The sequence below is a fragment of the Schistocerca serialis genome, chromosome 3 (genome assembly GCF_023864345.2).
Source record: "Schistocerca serialis cubense isolate TAMUIC-IGC-003099 chromosome 3, iqSchSeri2.2, whole genome shotgun sequence".
NCBI lineage: Eukaryota > Metazoa > Arthropoda > Insecta > Orthoptera > Acrididae > Schistocerca > Schistocerca serialis.
In genome coordinates this window covers 870,570,557-870,578,025 of record NC_064640.1, presented here as the reverse complement: position 1 = coordinate 870,578,025, position 7,469 = coordinate 870,570,557, and positions in this window count along the sequence as shown.

The following is a 7,469-nucleotide window of genomic DNA, read 5'->3' as shown; positions in this document are numbered from 1 at the left end:
GACTGGCGGCGTTGGACGATTGCTGCCTGCTGCTGCTAGCTCTCTATACTCACGTGACATGCATGCGTACCCTCTAGCGACGGGGTGTGAACTTCCACGCTCTGGTCGGAACCACACCTCGCTACACACACCACGATATTACCCTCCTGTCACCGGTTTGCGCATTCCAGACTCCGGCTCGTTTCTTTTTGAACGCCGCGTATAAAAGAAGAGAATGAAAAGGTAAGAGAGAGAGAGAAATCGGTTGAACGTTATGGGAAATTCATTTCATGAATACGAATGGAGTGTTGTATTTGAAATAAAAGTGCAGACGGAACTCATTTTCACGTGTAAAACGTATAAAATGTTAAGGTCGTTTCGATGACGAGCTGTCTACGCCAAAAAACTAAGTAAGGAAGCGCAACGGTTAAGATAATAGACTTGTATTCGGATAGAACAGACTTGCAAAAGACACCGTCTGACTACCCTTATATATATTTTCCACAGTTTCCGTAAATCACATCAAGCGAACCCCGGAACGATTTCCTTAAATAGCCCACAGTTGATTTGCTGATTTCCTATTCCATTACAAATTTTCGCCGTCTCTAATGACCTCGAAGTGGACGGAACGTCAAAATTATTCAAATGGTTCAAATGACTCTAAGCACTATAGGACTTAACATCTGAGGTCATCAGTCCCCTAAACTTAGAACTACTTAAACCTAATTCACCTAAGGACATCACACACAACCATGCCCGAGGCAGGATTCGAACCTGCGACCGTAGCAGCAGCGCGGTTACGGACTTAAGCAACTAGAACTGCTCGGCCACAGCGGCCGGCTCAAAGTTATTATTCCTTTGTTTAAATAAAACAATGGAGAGATCGTTAAAATATTTCTTCTTTTTTTTAAAAAAGAAAACAATCGGCCGGATAGGTTATTAAATGAAAAAAGCTGCCAGTCGGTTTTCTACACGTCAGATAACAAGAAATAATTCGTACTGGAATCCAAAACACGTTTTTAGAAAAGACTAACAGAATGCCAGTTACTTGTGCTCTTAATATTCACTTAACTGATAAAGTTATCATTGCGTTTCCAGCGTAATGAATTGAAAGAGAAGCTCATTAAACAGTCTATTGACCTTGTGGGGAATGCGTGATATGGCTTATTTATCATTTCTCTCCTACTAAGTATAGGCTGCTTCATCTTCAATTGCTTGGTGTAATCTTAATTCAATCCGTATGGGTCTTAAGAAGTCTTATGGTTAATATTTAGCCAATTATGGTTCACAAATGCGTTTTAATTACCGAGGGGTGGCCAACGGCGGCCCTGGCTACACAGCTGAAGATTGCAATCCAGTAATTGATAGGTATGTAAACCCTGATGGCAATTACTTTTTTAATATTTGTGTAGCGCATTAAGCCACGTAAAACGTAAATTCCACATCGCTTATCTTCTGTTGAAGTAAGAAGCTTGTATTTACAATTTGCAAGCCACGAAAATGAAAATTTTGTAGATATGATACGTGTCAAATTTTTAACTAGCGAAGAATATGAGATAACGTGACAAACATTTACTCTGCTGAGTGATACCTAACTACATTTAAGTGCCGATGTTTTACTGCTGTAGCCTTTTCTATGTTCCCAACTTCCATCTTCTCTTATCTTGCCAGTCCCCTGACTATAATCGTCTAGCGAGCATTGCAGCACACAGGCTTCTGGCACCTTCTAGCTGGATCTCCTTGTTTCCTTCCTTACGACAGAACGTTTTTCTAGAGTAGACGTTTCGCCTCAGTTATATTTTAAACTGCTCCTTCACTCCCATATGTCCATTTATGGAGTTAATTCACACATGAGTCATCTTAGAAATGTCACTACCCTTCATCCATAAGTCAAATTCCAGTTGCTGAGAATAATTCCGGTTTGTATGGTCTGGTCCATGGAACTCTTCAATCCCTGACGTTTCGTCCAAGGCTGCGTTGGACATCTTCGGAAGTGTTCCTGGTTGTGATGAGTCTTGCCGACGAAACGAGCGGTCTGGCGCGACCAATAACTTTAAAGATAAGAAAATTTAATAAAGCACAAGCATGATGAAGAGACAACAAGTAAGTACTTTAAAGCTAAGAAAATTTAATAAAGGACAACTATAATACAGACACAACAAGTCAACAACCCGCCCACCTCCCCAGGGGACGTAACCCCTGCAACCCTCACGACATAAACAAATAAACGACCGAAAACGAATTATTCTGCAACACGGGTCTGGTAATACTAGGACCCGTGTTGTGTTGCAGTCCCGCCTGCTGGGCGCACAGTGACTCCAAGCAGCGACCAGCGCGGCGGAAGTCCTTATCACTACTGATAAGAACCAGATGTAATTCTCCGCTCTGCAGCAGTCTCAGAGCGCCAATTCTCCATAAGAATAACATTGCCGGAAGTGAATTATTCTGCAACACGGGTCAAGTAAATATAAGGCAAGCTGAAAATTTCTAAGTCCGAATCAAGGTCACGCGCAGTGACAACAGTACAGCGCAACGCAAAGAGACGCGTAAAGCGCTACGCGTACAAAACGCGTGGCGCTATAAGCGTCTCTTTGCGTTGCGCTGTACTGTTGTCACTGAGCGTGACCTTGATTCGAACTTAGAAATTTTCAGCGTGCCTTATATACGTGGTCCATGGAACTCTTCAATCCCTAACGTTTCGTCCAAGGCTGCGTTGGACATATTCGGAGGTGTTCCTGGTTGTGATGAGTCTTGCCGACGAAACGTCAGGGATTGAAGAGTTCCATGGACCACGGCCATCCACCCCGGAAAAATTCTCAACAGCTGAAACATCCGGTCGTGAAAGCCTTCATTGTATGATTAAATTCCAGTGCCAGTAGTCTTCACCCTACAAACGCAAATACTCTCTGCAGCTGTATTGTTTGTGTTTTACTTGTAACATCTCTGCTTCACAGTGAGGAATTCACTTGACATATTGCACATAAACCCTAATACTGGTTTTTGTACCACCCGTAATTTTAACGTCGCACTGAGTCCCACTTACGATTTGCTGCATACAGTCCCCTCTGTTACAATTTCCAGATGTTGTCACTCATTGTGCCCTGTCTTAGACATTCTGTTTTCTTCAAATAGATTATGACGTCCCATTTTATCACATTCTTTTTGCAGCGTTTGGATAATGTACCTTCTGTAACTCATCTGGTCGTCGGTAGAAAGGACTCAATACGAGACTTATTTTGACGCTACCAAATTTTCTTTTCCAAATCTTAAGAGCTTTGTCATAATGCATCTAGAAGAGAACTGGTGCCATAGCACAATGTCTTTGGAATGCATTTGAGACCACAAATGGAGAAGACATTTCATTTCGTACGTTAACTAGACTACTATAGCTAGTGTAGCATCGTTTCATAACTGCCAGGTAGACATTTAAGACGTCACCCAAAGGAAAGCTTGGTTTTTACGGATAACTTTAAGGTAAATCAGGACCTGTAAACAAATTATTTTAACTAATTTATCCTTAATGACTTCACACATGATGAACAAAAGAATCAGTACATCAGTCAAGATATAGCGATTATATCAGGAGAATATTTTCTCTGGAAGAGCTAATAGCACAACAGCACATTTAAATAATTAATATCCAAAACAGAAAATTTTACTTTTCTATTTTTACAATCAATTTTTCAAAAACTTGTCCCAGAACGGCATCGAACACTTTGGAGGCTCCACTCTTTTCAAGTTCAATTTTTATTCTTCTAATTTACTCTTCTGGTTATGACACAGTATTGAAGTTCGATGGAGTAATATTTTTCTTGACTCGTATTCAGCTATGGTTAATCAAAATTTTAAGGCTATGGCTTCCCGCATGCATAACATCTTCTTTTAGGGTCTCCTACTGAATTTCATTGAGCATTTCTGTCTCAGTACTGGCTGACTGTACAAACCCATAGTGAACTCCGCAGCTACTCTTTTTTCTTTTCTTTTGTTGTGGGGTACCAGAATGACAAACAATACTCACGAATTCGTCAAACAAGGGTTTTGAGAGGTGCCTCCTTCGTGCACGAATTATGCTTTCTTAAGATTATTTCGATAAATTGCAGTGTGCCTTTTCTGTCTTCACCGCGATTTTGTTTATGCTGGCGTTTCATTGTAAATTGTTCCGGGCAGACACTCCTACATACATGCCCGCTAACACTGTAGTTGGACGATATTCGATCTTTTACGTGCTTTACGTTAGATTTATTTATTTTGACAGCCAACTGACAATCTTAGCGTGATACTATGTCTATATATTAGTCTCCTGCATTTCGTAACAAATTTCTAATGACAGGACTGTGAACATCCTCGGTTACAGACATTCACTAACAGATCATTTTATGTGCATATCGCAAAATAGGCCTATCAGATTACATTGAGTTAAGTCAAACACCATGTTCGCTTCTGAAGACAACTTCCTATCAATAAATACGCACAGATTTCTGTTTGTTACTCTTCAGTCCAGCTACATACCGTTCCTATCGGAACGACCTTCATATTTCAAGCCTTTGGTCCTATTCATGATGGTATTGTTACGTCCTCAGTTAAACGCAGAAGAAGCCGCACATCCAGTTACTGTACCGAGGTAAACGAATCGTCTCTTTCCACCTGGTGGCAACTGCTCATGATGCGCAAAGTATCCAGAGTTCGGCACTTGGAACCTGGGGTCACGACTGCTGTTGTTCGTTGATTCATTGAGCGAATATATAACAACTCCCAATGAGTCACAAAATCATTTGCTGTAGATAGTAGAGTAGATATATTAGTATAGCAAATATTAATATCCCGAAACAAGGCTAAAACAACTACCTTTCTTTTATGTTTATAGAGCCCAGATTAATCTGAGACGGTGGAGATCAGCAACAGTATGTGGGCTGGCGTTATCCTCTTGGAACAACACGTCACCTTCCCGTTGCAAGAACGGCAAGAGAACGAGCCTAACTACATTCTGCACGTACCGATCGTTGGTTAGCGTCCCTTCCAGAAACACCGAAGGTGAACGATAGTTGTAGTTTATCGCACCCCAGACTATGAGGTCTGAGGTGGGGCCAGTATGTTTTGGATGAATGCACTCTGCGAGACAGCGCTGATAAGGTCAACGTCGTGCGCGCAAAAGACCATCGCTTGCGTGCAGTAAGATTCTGCTTTCATCGCTGAAGACTACGATGCGGCCGGCCGCTGTGGTCGAGCGGTTCTAGGCGCTTCAGTCCGGAACCACACGGCAGGTTCGAATCCTGCCTCGAGCATGGATGTGTGTGATGTTCTTAGGTTAGTTAGGTTTAAGTAGTTCTAAGTCTAGGGGACTGATGACCTCAGCTGTTAAGTCCCATAGTGCTTAGAGCCATTTGGACCATTTTGGACCACAATGCGCCCTTCCACCTTCCATGTGGTCCTCTGACGGCAACAGTCGACCCGTGCACGTCGATGCTGTGGCGTGAGTGGAAAATGCGCTAGAGGTGTGCGTGGCCGTAGTATCACTGCTAACAACCGGTTCCCAACAGTTTTTGCTGACTCGTCTGAGCTGACAAGCCCTCTTAACTGAGCTGTGGTAGCTGTAGTATCAGCCATTGCTGCCCTTACAGTAGGACGATCCTGACGGGCGTCTATGCTGCACGGACGTCCAGAACCTCGTCTATGAGTGTGAGAATATTTACGTGACCACTGATACCAAGTTGCACAACTGGAGCAGCACGACCAATTTGCTTGGCAATTCTCCGTATGGGCCATCCCGCCATTCGGAAACCGTCAATTTGACCACTTGCAAACATGGTCAGTTGGCTGTAGGAACCACAGGTGCGTTTTCCGTTGCGTGGTTGCAGCTTGATTCACATGTCTGCACCACACTGAGCCTTCTGTTCTTTTTTTTTTCCTTTATTATATTTCGATTCCCCCCGAAGGGGGCGGGCTGACAGCAGCTTATTACGTTGTTCTGCAGCCTCCAAACTGTTTTAAAACGTAAGAAGAAGTTAAAAAACAATGAAAGCAGGCGATAAAACGGGGACTTAAATTGTAAAACGGAGGAAAATTGTGGAAAGTTAAAACATAAAGCAAAGGGTTGGCAAAGCGAATAAAATACACAGGATGCAGACACGTAACATAGTAAACAGACAATTAAAAAACATGGTGACAGTCTGGTTTCTGTTCGCAAGAGATATAAAATCACACCCAGCGACAGTATGATGGCCGTTCGCAACACTTCGGAAAAGACACACAACACTGAACACTCACTGTAAACACTGCACTAAAATGTCGGCACAAAGAGGACACACCATAGCCTAGGGCAGATGGGGGGTGGGGCGGGGGGGGGGGGGGGGTGGACCTGGACAGATGAGGGGGAAAACAAGGAGGGAGGAGAGGAAAAACGAAAAGGGGGGGGGGGGAGCCTTCTGGCTGTGAGCATTCCCTATTAAAGGGTAAAGACAGATGGCGCTCTGTAGCTATGCCACTACTTTATCTGTTGGCGGACGACGTTGAAACAATTATCAGTACATCTTCTATCCCCAAGGTGGCATATGTCGTCATCGGAACAAAATCGATGTCATCTTTCCAGATGTACTACTTGTTTTCCAGCAGTGTATTTTAATATTACTTCATATCAGAGACGAATATGTACAGTAACGACTCTAGTTAAGGATATAACATAGGCTGGACCGTTATTTTACCTTGCTGTGCCTAGCCTCCTCTTTTTCCTAGGCTTATCCCGTGTCTTCACAGGTCAGCATGTAAGTGAGGTGAGGCGTGGGCACCAGCCCGGTATTCACCTAGCCGAATGTGGGAAACCGCCTAAAAATCACTTCCAGGCTAGCTGCCACAGAGGCCCTTGCCCTCAGTGCATTATAAGCATTTCAGCAAATGTATCCTATGGATACACTGGTGCAGACAATCCTTGACACAGCTTACGAACTGTAAAAACTGCTGAAGGACGTGCTGTTGTGTAGGGAACTAGGGCAAACGGTAATGCGCGGAAACAGCTAAACTACCGTTCCGAGTGGACGATGTGCCACGCTATTGTTGTTTGTTGACTTCTAAGGTGAAGGGTTGGAGATCAATGGGACAATGATTGGCTGAAATGGGGATTCAAATACATAGTATCGGTGAATTCGACAGTCCATTCGTGATGCACTTCATTTCAGCCTCTTAGCAAGGGTGAAGTAGTGCTCACAGACCTCCGCATTGGACATTGGCCATTGACATTTATCTCCTCCCACAGGAAATTAGTACATTTTAAATACTAGTATTTTACATGCAAACAAGAGAAAGGCCTCTCACACACCAAGTGACCTGTCGTCTGTAATATAGAGGCAGTCACACAAATACGCTTTACATTTGCTCTTCTTCATCTATAAGGGATAAACGAGACAGATGGAAAAAAGGAAGTAGACTGTTATTATTTCAAAAGCAATCGCCATAACTGTTAATACACTTATACCACTATGAGACGAGATGGTCAATGC